This window comes from Vanellus vanellus (assembly GCF_965231255.1).
Source record: "Vanellus vanellus genome assembly, chromosome: 4".
In the NCBI taxonomy this organism is placed as follows: Eukaryota; Metazoa; Chordata; class Aves; order Charadriiformes; family Charadriidae; genus Vanellus; species Vanellus vanellus.
Window position 1 is genome coordinate 24,121,876 of NC_138909.1, and position 13,810 is coordinate 24,135,685.

The following is a 13,810-nucleotide window of genomic DNA, read 5'->3' on the forward strand; positions in this document are numbered from 1 at the left end:
CAGAGGTCAGTGGAATGATTCAGTACAGATGAAATGGGAAAGAAGTTCCTAATTTACCTTCCACAAGGAGACTGTCTCCAGTTCCAAAGAGCAATGCCTCTTTCTGCCTTCTACCCCATTCTGTGGTGGTGGCAAGTGAAGGCAAACCCCCCTTCTTTGTTATTGTTAGTAGTGCTGCTCCACAGAGTGTTAAACAATCATTTTTCTTAGCATCTAGAAAGGCTTTTGCTATTGGTGAGTATGTTAAGTAATAGTTTGGCTCTCAATGAGAGGACACCTCCAGGTGGAAATGGAATAATTAAGCTTTCAACTGGGACATGGTGGCGCAGTCTAAGTGCTGGACTTAAATATATTTTAAACATTCAATATTTTAGACTTTTTGTTGCCTCAGACAGGCAAACCATGAACAATGTGTTACCACAGCAACAGGAATCCAATGCTTTTTGGGATTCCACTGACAATGTTTTGAATACTATTTTCAGCTAAGTGCATGTAAAATAACTGCAATTTGTAAAAGCTGTAATAACTACTTTAAATGCATTTATGCCTGAAGAGGATTTTCTACATATATATTCCTTTAAACTGATCCAAGGAGTTAAGGAAATTGTTTTAAAATGCTCATTACCAACATATCTAGACTATTTAAATGGTTAAAATGTATCAAAATAATCTTTCGGCAGTCTTCAGTTTTATTTATTCTTTGCCTAATGTCATGTACTTAAAGTAATCTTCATTCATTTTTAACTACTGATAAAAAGTACAAAAATGAGAACTGTTAAATATTTTCCAAGAAAGTACTTTCTAAACCTTCACTTCAGTCATGTAAGAGAATAAATCGTGTGCCATTTGCACAGTGCAATTTGACACCCATATCCACTACGGAAGCAAAACTAGGTCAAGAATACAGCACCCTCATTTCTAATTGAACTATTTATTTGAACATATTAGTTCACTGATGAGCTGATGATCTCCCTCATGGCTTTCACACCTACAGCCTGTTACAAATGATGTGAATGCCTTTTAAGTTGCAATAAAATCGTCTCTTGCCAGAGAGGGTAAAAAGCCTAATTTTTAATATTCTAGTATTAAATAAACCAGGGTTTCTTCAGTATACTCAAAGGCTTGCTTTACTGTTAGGTTCTCATTTGACTGAGCAAGGAGTGAAGTTCAATAATGAACAGTGTTGGCTTAAGGTCTGAGCACCGCCAAGTCCCTGAAACACAAGATGAAGGTGCAGATACCCAAAGGAGGTGATGGTGTATGGTCATTTTCCTTGGCAAACCTTAAGGAGACCAGAACCTACTGGGTCTGGAGAGTTTTGTTAGGTCCGTCTTCCAGACTGTTGCAGCCAGGCACTATAATGTCAAAGTTGGATGGGGACAGAGAGACGCTGACCTTCCATGAGATGCACTGGTGGTGTGTGTATGTGGTTGGGAGATTCTGAGGCTTGCCTTCACAGCAACTTGGCAAAACCATCTTTACTGAGGAGATTATTAGAAGGTAAGACCCCAAATTCCTGCATGTGGGTAGATGAAAGCAGAGCTATGCTCTGCAATCAGGGTAGATGTTTCTACATGAGTATCTGGTCATTTCAACTTGGAAAGTTGTGGTATTTTATAGATATGTGGGTGCTCAAGTCTGATTTTTCTCCTGCTGTCCCGCTGCTTCCATGAATTCACCTGTGGGCAAAATGAGTAGTATTCAGGTATTGGAGGCACAAAAATGCCTCATTTGGCTACAGTTACAGCCATACTGAAGCTTCAGAGAGTCCAACATAGATTAAAGTCTCATTATTTGACTAATTTTGTAGCTATGTTGAGCTGAAAGTAAAGTGCAGCTTACTATGGGCTATTTTAATGCTAGGTTGGGCTTATTGGAGTCATGCTCTTGTTGCAGAAGACCATAACTATAGAAATTGCACAAGTCACTTCTTTAGGATAGGGCTTGAAAAAAGTAATTAGTGGAGAGAATAAAAGACCATGTTTCCTTGGGAGAAAACTTTATCTTCTAACAGAAGTATTCCTTGAGAAAATCTGGCAACAAGAATGTCTGTAGAAAGGGAATTAAAGCAAATTGATTTTATTTCTGTTCTTAAGATGACTGCATGGGAGCCCTTTGGGTAAAGTATTCTCTGAGCTCCACAGTACCTTATGATGTATGTCACTGCAAGGCACTAATGCACTTCTTCAAGAAGGTTGGTGTTTACGCTGCAGAAGCAGCTCAGGCTCTGAACAATCACATCTCGATCCTGAAATCTGACAAAACTAAGCATCAGCATAACGCATTATGAGCACTAAGTGAATATGAAGGGCAATATTTCCATGTAAGCAGGGACAGAGCAAAATTTATTGATTTTTTTTTTCCTTTTTGTGTGTCTTTCTGAAATTATTCACTGCTCCTCTGTCAATTAACTTGCTCATAAGTTCAGAGGTAGAGCTCTTCCTTGGAATGACTGTGCTCTGCGTTGCTATGAATAATCAAGGGTGAGGTCTGCCTTGCACTGTTCCAGATTGACGTTGAAATAATTGCATTGATACCAATACCTATGGAAATGGGATAAGTCAAAAGGTCCTTGTAGGTTCATAAATTCATGTTTACCCCAAAAGTTGACCTTCTTAGTCGTTACTATTTTCTTTCCTGATCCTTGTGCTGTCCTCTGACTTATAAACAATTATCAAGAATAAACCAAAAATAAATAGTATATCTTTGAGAAAGGAATCCTTCAAAAGCACAGAAGCTTTTCTTTTTTGAGGAAGAAAATGCCCAATTGAAACTTCAAAGGGATAACTGCGCAGAACTGATTGAGTTCCTAATGCTTGAAAACACATCAAAGACTCCTGAACTTACAATCTTCATATTTTATTCATGAGCTCCTTAGAATGAAATGAATCAGCATCAGTGAATTTACAAACAAGACACAAAGGAGGAGCTTTTAGGAAAGAACCTTATTCTAATGAGGGATGGGAAAACCTACTATAAGAAACCATCGTAATCAATACTGATGCAGACAGAGGAGCAGAGTGCCTGATTAGATTAGGAAGTAGTTTAGCGTTTAACCGCTGAGTCTTTGCAGTCCAGGCCTGATGAACAGCAAGCCCATGTCTATGTGATTATTCAGCTGGCAAGGCTTCAATGCACTTTTTTTCTACTGCAGGGATGTCCATGTCATAAAATGCCTGCTTTTTATGAGTATTGACTCCAGTGCTGATTGAGGTTGGACACTGGAGTTTTCTTTTAACCTGAAGAAGTGTGTCAACGTGTCCTCAATCGAGTGCTGACGTGATTTCTGACCTAAAACATTTTTGGAATGACAGGTTGATCTTGGTTTGAGACGTAGCTTACTGCCTGGTGCTTGGGACTCTTCTCACACTTCAGTTTGCGTGAAGTTGCACAAGTCACATCATCCAATTTGCAGAATGCAGCTGTTGTGCCAGCCTTGTGTAAAGCGCCTTGAGTTCTAATGAAGGCAAACATTGTGCAAGAGATCTGATTTCTTCTGAATGGGCTCTCTTGTGTTCTGAATTTGTAGCCTGGGAACTTGCATATCTACAAGATCAAGTCTTGCAGAAAGGAGGGCTTTGGACGGCGTTACTAAAAGGTCATCTAGACCAGTCTTCTGTCTAAGGCAGGATGAACTATTCCTGTTTCCCAGCAAGCATGTCTATCTGTTATAGATAGTCTGTGAGAGAGACACCATTCTTCCCAGTGCTTCTTAGTTCATGTAGGTATGAAGAAAAAGGTTTCTAACTTAAAATGGACTGGAACCCTTCATATCCTATCAACTGTTCAATGAGAGATCATATTTGGCCCTTCTAAAATCTGTTAGTGAGATAAATGGAACAAAGGGTAATAATTTGTAATTTTTTTACCTCCTTTTTTCCTCAAGCTTGGATAACTATAAATCTGGGGTTTTCACTGGAGGATCCGACTATATCTCTAATTTTAGTCACTCAGTTAGTTGAATGCACTGCCTACAGTCTTTGTGTTGCTAATGTAGGGTGTGGATCTTCTGTGGTGTTCTGAAATATGCCCAGTTACTTCGTCTTTGAAGTGGGCTCTGAAGGAGCCCTGATCCCCACTTCTACCCCAAAGCTTCCAGAAAAACATTAGAGGATGAGCCAACAGGCTTTGTCAGGTGAGGTGGTCAGCCAAGTTTTGCTGATGTGAGCACTTCCCTGGAAGAAGATGTCAGAGGTCCCTGCTGCCTCTTGCTCAGCAGCTGTTATCACTGAGGGTGCTGTTACTCATTGGAATGTCTTTTCCCACTCTGTCCCTCTGGCAGACATTCTTTAGATTCTTTTTTTCCTATTTCATGGGTTGATTTCTTTGTTTACCTTAAATATTCTCCTTTTTCTACACACTCCCAGGTCTTTTCTCCTCCAGAAATGTTCTAAAAATATGGAACCAAGCAGTTAATGTCTGCTTACTTCCTTGTCCCCAAAGAAGAGCAAAAATCAAGATGGAAAAGCAAGAAGTCTTTATGCTTTGTTCCTCCCCATTTGTTCTGCAGCACTGAGAAATAAAGATGTTAATGGGCAGGGCAGCAGTCCAGATATGAGCATAGTGCAGCAGGTACTTGCTGGAAGTATATATGATTTTATGCCTGTGTCTGTCATTTGTAACTTAGTGTCTAAGGAAAGACACTACATTTTTCTGGGAGTATAGCTGATTGGTTGAAAAACTTGACTGCAAATAGAGAGGTCTGGCATATACTGTTCGAGAGATGCTAACCTCCTTTTTTGCTCCTGCTCCTCTTTCATCCTGCAAGCTTAGTCATGGTCTTTACCCTTTGTCTTTAATGCTTGGAGAGTGCAGCCTTTCCATGATTACTGTGTTTCAAAATGACTGGACTTTCTAAAGCTGGCTATTCTAGTTGTTTAGGAAATCTAGTAATCTTTAATTATTCATTTGTGTAATGAAATAAAGCTCTTGCAGATCTAGAGGGGAGGAAGAAAAGGTTAAAATTGGAGCAGCTGATAATTGCTGAGAGGGCAGCACCTTCTTCCTCTGCAAAGAGCTCTGGATAGGAAAATGTTCAATGAAATCTCTGCCACCTGTCTGGTTAGGGAGAGCTGTTACTGTTAGTCAGGATCACCAAGTGGAATATTGGCTTATATTTTTTTATGAAAACAAATATGGTTATTCCATATTCATAAAATAGTTTGAGGTAAATAAATGATTTACTATAAAAACTATTGTCATTGATAATGAGTCTTTGCGTTACAGGATCTCACTAAACTTTATTGCACCTTTTGATTTAATGTCACAGTTCACAGTTGAATATGCAGAATTTGCATATTCATAATTTTTTCAGAGATCTTAACATCTGAAGGCTTAGTAAGGACCCCAGACCTTGCTGGAATGTTATGCTGTATTCATTGATTGTCTGATATTGCCAGTGAAAGCTCTTCCTGTAGCTTTCTCACACTTTTGTAGCACTTGAGCCTAATTCCATTGAGCATATTTTCACTCTGCTGGGGAAATTAATGTAGACAGCTTTAGACATTTGAGTTTTGCTAAGGAGTGCATATCCATTCTTCACCTTTATTGTCACTTTTTACCTCCACCAGCTGAGTTTGGTAGAGTGAACATATGGGATAAAAACAGTGATAGACTGTCCTGTCTTTCCCACCCTCCCTTGTGTCTGTTTCCTCTACTACTACTTGTCTGTCTTTTCATCTCCTTTTAAAAGGTGTCAGTTGGCTGATGTTGGTAAGTACTACATACTGCAAAATAGTAACTTTGATATATAAAGAGTTGTATCTTCCCTGAAGAGGCATGCCAACTTGGTTGTCTGAAGAGTTCATGGCTTGTTCTGGAATAGTTATAACCAATCTTTAAGTTGTCCTTGTGCCACCTTTCTTGCAAGCAAAGCCTTCCCATGAGGTGAACCGTGTCCTTGAAGCTGTTTTCCCCTATCTAGTGTGGCGCGCATCCCTCAAAACGCTGCATGGAGTGAATTGTCCCCAGTAAGATGCATGACAAACATTGTTTAGTGTGTGGAGTCCTGTTGGATGTGAACCAGCAAAGCAAAAGCCAAAATAAAAATTAGTTTAACATGTGTTGCACCCCATGTGTTAACAAGCTATGAGGATATGACTTCTGTAGGCTCCTGTGGAAAGGCCTGGGAATATTGTAGAGTGCACTGTGTAACTCAAAGTGGTGACCTGTCTGAAAAGTAGGTCCTTCCACATTAGCACTCTTCCCAAGTTACTTCAAGGCTACTCACATGACATATTCCACTCCCTTGAAATACACCTTTTTGTTTACAATATGTACTTTAATTCATCCACAAGAGAAACCTGTATTGTCTAGCCTTGTGGTTTTAATGATTGCCTGTCTGGATGAATAGTGAAACACACCCGAACAAGACTCCTAAACTTATTTTGCCGTAGGAGTGTCTTCTACCCATTCTGACAGTTTGTAGGTTTTGATGAATGATTTCAGTGATAGCTGTAGAGAAAAACTTTGTTTCTATAGCAGAGTGGATTTCAAGAAGAGATCTGATCCAAAACACATGTGTAAAAAAGCCCCCAAAACAAAACAACCACCAACAAAAACAACCAACCAAAACAAAAAACCAAACCCATGCAACCAACCGTATCCCCAAGAACTGCAAATTTTTGATGTGGCCTTTTCAGCGCTATTACCCATGATCACAATAAGACTATTATCTGGCTCTTAATATAATGCTGCCTTTAACCAGAGAAATTGCTATTACATGGAAAAGCGTCTAAGACATCTTAAAAAATATTTGACAAAATCATTTGGCAGTCTCGCTTTGCATGAAACTTTAATAGCACGTTACACATTTGACTTCCAAGTAATGGAATTTTCTTTCTGTCACAAAGCAGTACTTCTTTTTTGCCCTAGCTCAGAACAGATCCAGCTGGTGCTGGGTGATGGAGTAAATGCAATGTTATTCACTGGAGTCTGGTGTTAGATCTCTTTCCAGGTAGGGATTTCATGAGAATGGAGTCTCTGAAATATAAGCTGGCTTGGTTCTTCCCTTTTTCCATAACCTCTCTTTCAATTAGAACTACAAATTTTTCATCAACTGTGAAATCCCTTGTAAAATTTAAAGTTGCAAATATGTGCAAGTAATGAATCTACCTTTAGCGTAGCTTTTAAAAGAAATACTGTTAAAGTAGCTAGCTAAGTAGGTTTAGTATATATGTGACACTGATAGGCTCTTAATGCTGTATTTTAGTGCTTCAAAATGTCTGTTTATCTGTGAAGAAGTCTGTCCGTGGTATTAATATTTATAATCAAGGTCCTCAAAAACCTTAGACTGCAAATAATTCAGCATACAACTAATGTTATTTCCTGTAGATGCACTGTTGAATCCTTTGTAGCAGAATGAAGTCAGTACTTGTATGTAGCCAGATATCTAGAAATGGGAAATCAACCATAAAATTCAATCCACATTGATATCTAGCTTTCAAAATAATAGTCATAATTATACAAATTACTTTTACACCCATAATATATCTGGCTGTAGCCATTCCCTTTATTCCGTACTGGATGACTGCTTCCAAGAGGAAAACACTACAGAAGACCTGCAGGGTAGCAGAGAAATAGGAATTAATCCATTTGATAAAGTGGGTGGAGGGAAGTAATCTTAGCATCATAGAATACCAGGTTGGAAGGGATGTCAAGGGTCATCTGGTCCAACCATTCTTGGCAAAAGCACAATGTAACATGAAGGTTGCTTGGTACTCTGTAATTAAGTATTTGCAGTCATTATGGGGAATATTATTGTAGGTTTATTTTGATCTGAAACTGAATTTCCTCTGTGTGCTTTAGGAAGTATTGGCAGCTTAACACATCTGGTACTTGGTACCAAGAAAGTGATGTAGAGTATTGAGGAATTAATGATGTGTCTTAATAATTGGAAGCACAATGATGTTTTTAATTACTTTGCACAATGATTTTAAACTATTGGATCCATGCGTTAACAGCTCTCACATTTCTATGGGATTAGGTGTTAGGCATGTCTAAAGCAATTTTGCAGTCAAATGTTGCAAGTGTTAATTAATGTGAGAATGACCAAGCTTTGCTTGTGTACTCAGCAGAAGCCTGAAGTCCAGTCCAGATAAATTAGAGAAAGCTGGGTCAAGTCTAGTACAACCAACTTTGCAGCAGCCTGCCTATCTGCAGCTCAGGCCCAAGACATCCAAACTGTATTATAAGAAACAAAAAGCAGTAAAATGCAACCATCAGCATAAAAATTGGATTTGATGCATTCATTTTGCTGTCAAATGTACTCATGTTGCAAAGCAGGTGGCTTGTGCAGCTTTCTGTCATCATTTTGCTTCTCACTACCAGGGTGCTGAGGAAGGAGGGACTAGGTTATTTCCTTTTTGCCCGGATGGTCTGAGGCCAATACCTTGAATTCCTGCTTTCAGGCTCACAATGCCCTGGCTAGACTCCTATCTAGAAACGTTCCTCTTTACTCCATAAACTACAGCAGGGAAGAGACTTCCTCTCAAGGGAAGTCTTCAGTAGGAAGCCTCTTGAGAAACCTTAACACAGATCTTATCTAAGCAGTATCTGAAATCTCTACCATTAAGCAGAGCTGTTGTTGCTCTGGAATGCTGATCCCTCCTCTTTTAAGCAAAAATTGACAAGAAGACATAATTGATAGCTGAGTGAGTTGCTATGCTTATGTGAAATAATTGCTTGTGTGGAAGAGAGAAAGAAGGATGGGTTCAGCACATGAAGGGAGAGAGAAAGGTCCTTCAGTAAAGATGCCAGTGGTATATGAAATCCCAGCTGCTTTCTGCTGGCCTGTGAGTTTTAGAGGAGCCGAAGGATGAAAGAGGTTCCCTGAAGTCTTAAGCGGGGGATTGTTAGTCCTGAGGAGTGTCCTGTGGATGCTCTGAGTGATAGACTGATAGCCTTTAATGGAATAACTATCTAGTAAATCTAGGCTGCTGTCTTGCTTCCTGAGGGGCTTAAGGAGAGAGGTTTCTAGCACAGCAGTTTGTCCTGCAGCCAACTGTGATACTCTGATACCAGTGTAAAATCTGAGTAACCAGATTTCAAAAGGGACTTTTATTATCCTCTTATTCTGAGAAATCAGGAGAAAATACAATTTTATCTCAAGTTACATGAGAATGATTGTAGTAGAAGAGACCTGGGAGTTTAGCCTGGGAAGCCCCTCACAGGGTCTGAGGGATGGATGTGAGGCCACCTCTGCTGATCAGAAGGCAGACTGTCTGGTGGGAAGCTGCATGGGACTGAGAGAACAATACCTTCACCCTAGCTGATGCAGTGACTTACTTGCTGCCAGATTAGCAAGCTGAAATGGCTCAGTGCAGGGCTAGAGGAAGGCCAGGGCTGGCACAGGGAGGGTGCAGGGCCACAGTCTGCTATGGACAAAAAATGCAGGACTGTGGCAGCAAGTGATTAGATCGGCCCAGGCTACTTTGGAAGCAGAGGCTTAATTTTCTTAATTTTTTTAGGGGCTTTGACTGTTTTTGTGTTTGTACCTTCCCCAAAGGTTTCTCCTGCTCCTTGAGTCCTAGTGAGCTCTCTGTCCCCTGTGCAGCACCACATGGCTCTGGCTGTGCTGCGTTCATGGTGCTTTCCACTTCCTCAAAGTATGTATGCCTGGCAAAACATCTGAGCTGAAGGTGCGAGCTGTTTGGCTAAACTTACTTGTGAAAGTCTAAAAAGAAGCATCCTCGAAAACATGATTTTCCTAAGTAAGCAGTTTTGGACCTCACAGGCTGAAGAGGTGGCATGCACAGGGGAGAGAAGTAGAATGGGAAAGAATAAAAGTCTGTTGCTGAGATGATCTGCTGGCAATGCCACATCAAAATGGTCTCTTAGGCACACAGGAAAGTACTGGATGGATTGGAAACATCTGCAATCAAGCACACAGGAGGTGCTTGGAAGAGGTGGTGCAGCACAGGGATAGCTGTTCCTGTGACACAGCCCTGGGACACATAGCTGAAGTTTCCATCTCTGTTCCTTGTGCATGTTCTCTGCCATGCTTCAGTAATCCAAATCCCTGCTTAACTGGGAGTCTTGGTGGCTTATACTGTCCTGACTTGTGTGAACAAGAGTCACATCTGTGGTGGTTTATAGCTCCAGACAATTCAGATAGCAGTCCAAAGTGGATGTGGAATAAATAAATCATGGTCTTGGGGGACAAAATAGGTGCATGTCTGCATTTCAGAGGTTACTTGTATTGCAGTTAGAGGAGTTGTCCACTGCCAGTTTCTGGCTACGTCTTTGCAGTTGTACATAACTCTGTGGAAAGCCACTGTAGTGCAGCAATACATCTTTATTATACAATTTCCCAAAGATTAACTAACAAAGGATCCAAGTCTGGTATGTATCTGTGGATGGTGATACTGCAGGCTTTCATGACTCATGCTTGTACTTCTGGATGTTTGTATGTGGCCTCAGTCAGCTTCTGGTACTTCCTTTTTCTTTTTTTATCTGTCACCACTTCTAAACTTTGTTGCTATAATATTCAAACAAATTACATTTGTTTAAAGATTATTGACCAGAGGGTCAGGTACTTTGGGTGTGTAGAATAGTGATTAGAAGAAACTGAAAATGAGCATGTACCGTATGTGTAATGCACTCTTCCTGTTTGCAGGAATGGGGCAGTGATAGTGGTTAACATGAGATAAGCAGGTCTAGCTGTCTGCTGATGGGAAGGCCTTCCTATGTATCGACTCTTGTCATGTCAGCAGGAATCTGTTCTCTCTTTGGTACTTTAAAGGGTGAGTTGAAAAGCTACCTATGCTGGGAGATGATAGATGGTTCAGACTGCCTATATCCAACAGCTGTGAGCTAAGAAGGATGTTTGCCAAGTTGGGGCTGTAGGTCTTTGCTGACCTGCACGCAGAGACTTGGGTAATGACAGTCTGACCTGGGAGATGGTGAGCCCTTGCAGCTCCCTCTGACCAGAGGTGGGATTTGTAATGGATAGTCATTCCCATCTACCTGCCATGGTTGTGGAAGTTACCCCAGGGTTGTAGGTAGCATGGTTACCTGAGACGGGTGCTCAACCCCCATGACAGCACAGAGGGAAATGTGTGAATCAATGAGTATCGCTGAAATGATGCAGATCCTTTCAAGGTTTGGAAAGCTTTGGCTTAATTTGGCGAAAAACAGCAGCTTTGCCCAGGTCCCTACATACAGCATGTGGTAACAACCTGTGCCAATGCATGTTGCTCTAATCTCAGTCTGTGTTTTTGTTCTGCAATGTTTTCCAATGAACATTTGACTGTTGGTTTTTAATTTACATATTATATATATAATTTATACACAAATTCTTTGCACTGTGCTCTTTCCTAAAGAACGATCAAGATCGCTGTAGGAACGATGAAGTATAATATGTATACAAAATATGTACATATCGGTACAAATTTAAATAATAGCCGTCTGAATTAAGATGCACTCTTCTTGGCCAAAAAAAGTACATGTATCTAATTAAATGTTGAAAAATCCATATTATTTTCATGTGAACTCCATAATGGAGTGCTTGGTCTTCAGCTTCACTGAAGAAACATACACCGAAAATGAACTCTGCCTTTTATTGTACTGTAATATTTCTTCATTAAATTCCATTGGCATAAAGCTTATTTTTGTACCAGTAAAGTAATAAAGGCATAAATGTTCTCACAAAACCACTGTCTCAGGTTAGTAAACATCATTTATTCCCTCAAAAGAGATGCTGTGGTTTACTTTAATGGAGCAACATCTGTTCTTTCAGAATTAAATGAGTTCCCTGAACAATAATTAATAAAAATATTGCCACTAAATACAGCTGGCATATTGTTTATAATAATAATATAAAACCATGCAATTGGTGGAAACACGAACACAGTAAGTGCCCTTGTCTGCTTACCCCTTGCCTCCCCCAAAGGGTCTCTTAGCAAAGAACTTCACTAGATAGTTGAATTGTTGGTCTGAATGCTTAAACACTGATAGTTCATTTTGCTGGGAAGAGTTGATGTTTTCCTGATAGCAATAACTGTAGAAAGATTTCTAGCTCTTCTGATTGTGTGATGCTATGGAGTTAATAACCTGAAAGCATTGTACTAACATGTTCCACAGTCTGAGTGTGCAAAAAGAGTCCTAATGAAAGGTTTTTTTATGTTGTTCCTCTCCAGCAGAGTTCACTAGTTGTGAGAATTTGTCACTGGCCTTTCAGGCATCAGCATGCAGTAGTTCCTTGTTCTTTGGACTGGATTTTGAGAACTGCAAATAAAAATTAAATTTGTTGAAGTGTGACAGGAAAAGAATGGTGAGTGTACTCATTTGATTTTATTTATTTATCTTTTTATTCTAAAAATATTAAGCTGCATTGCTCTCATGTTGGACATCAAATGGTAGGGTGTTCTTAAGTTTGGTAATTGTTTCAACTGTAACTTTGCTCCTGGTCATTCCTTTTAAAGAGGTTTACCATCTCATACAACAGCTAAACAGGACAAGTTAACATGCTGATGGTAAAATTTAAGAATGATGTAGGAAAGGAGTGTTTTCTGTAAACAATTGAATAGTATATCCATGTTATATAATGATGCTGGAATATATTTTCCTCTGTTGGCAACTAAAGAGAAATACAACTTGGTCTTTACCCTTTTTCTGTTGGGTTTTTGTTTGTTTGTTTGTTTTTCTCTTGTTATCAAAGAGAAAGGGAAGACTGGGTGGTTGACTTAATGTTCCTTTATTTTTAATCTCTCTGGCTGTAATTACTACTTTCAGGAACACCTTTGCCCATTATGTTTACATGTCACTTGATCTAAGACTGACAGCAACTGTATGCCGGTCAGTTTTGGAAAGAGCATGTTCGGATTTAGCTTCCCTAGAAGCATGCGTCTTCACTGAAAAGGAAGCAAGTGGTTAAATTTGGTGGTGGTGTGAAGGTTTTATGTTCCATTATGGAGGAAAAACACTTTCAAACAGTTCAAGCTCCACAACTGTTAACAATGCAGACTATTAAAGGGATAGCAATCAGACACACAGATTGAATTCTTGCTGCTTGTCATGTAACCAGGGATAAAAGTATTTTCCAGTGACTCTGATAAAGTAAATGCTGTCATAATGATTCTGAGCAAGCCTCATCCAGATGTTGCAGACTTCTTGCTGTGGTATTTATTCATAAATCTTGTTAAAATATAATCAGAGAAAACATGTCTCAAATTATAATCATCAAAACTCTGTGACAATGTTCATGCAAATGCAGTAATAATCCTAATGTGTGGAAACAAAATTTGTGCAATGGATTACTGGTATGTCTGAGCCTGCTGATTAGAGCTCACCAATTAATACAAAACTAACTTCTTCTAAGTGAAAGGGGACATGTAAGTTCCCCTGTGCATGAAGGGATTGGATTATAGCCTTTTTGTGTGTATGACTGCTTGGACTTCTACAATACTTAAAATTCATAAAGATTTTTGTGTGTGTTAACTTGCATGCATGCTCATAACTCCTATTTCTCATTCTATACAATTGTTGTTACCTGATCATGGCATGTAATACTATTTCATTCAAGAACCTGGTTGTGTAACATAAGTAGAGAAGAATATGAAGATGAAATGAAATACATATGAACAACCTATAGGACAAAACAAACTAGGATATCACCACTCTTCTTTCAAATACTTGACTGTGCAGCCACAGCAGTCTGCTTTTCATTTCCCTCTGGTAAGCTGTATTTAAAGAAGCAAAAAATACTTTAATACTGCGTAATTCCCTCTAAATAATCTGCTGCCCCACTATAGGAATACTGCTTAGTTACCACTGGGAGAAGATGGTTCTGAGCTGATGATTGGGTGTCATC

At 39.5% G+C, this 13,810-nt stretch overlaps 1 long non-coding RNA gene across 1 annotated transcript in view; it reads left to right on the plus strand.

Annotated features, from left to right (window-relative positions):
• Positions 1–12,254: 12,254 nt before the first annotated feature.
• LOC309671481 overlaps positions 12,255–13,810 on the plus strand; it is a 164,955-nt gene continuing 163,399 nt past the window's right edge. The window contains exon 1 of the long non-coding RNA XR_014269144.1: positions 12,255–12,271. This is a non-coding gene — a long non-coding RNA (uncharacterized lncRNA). The remainder of the gene's footprint in view (positions 12,272–13,810) is intronic.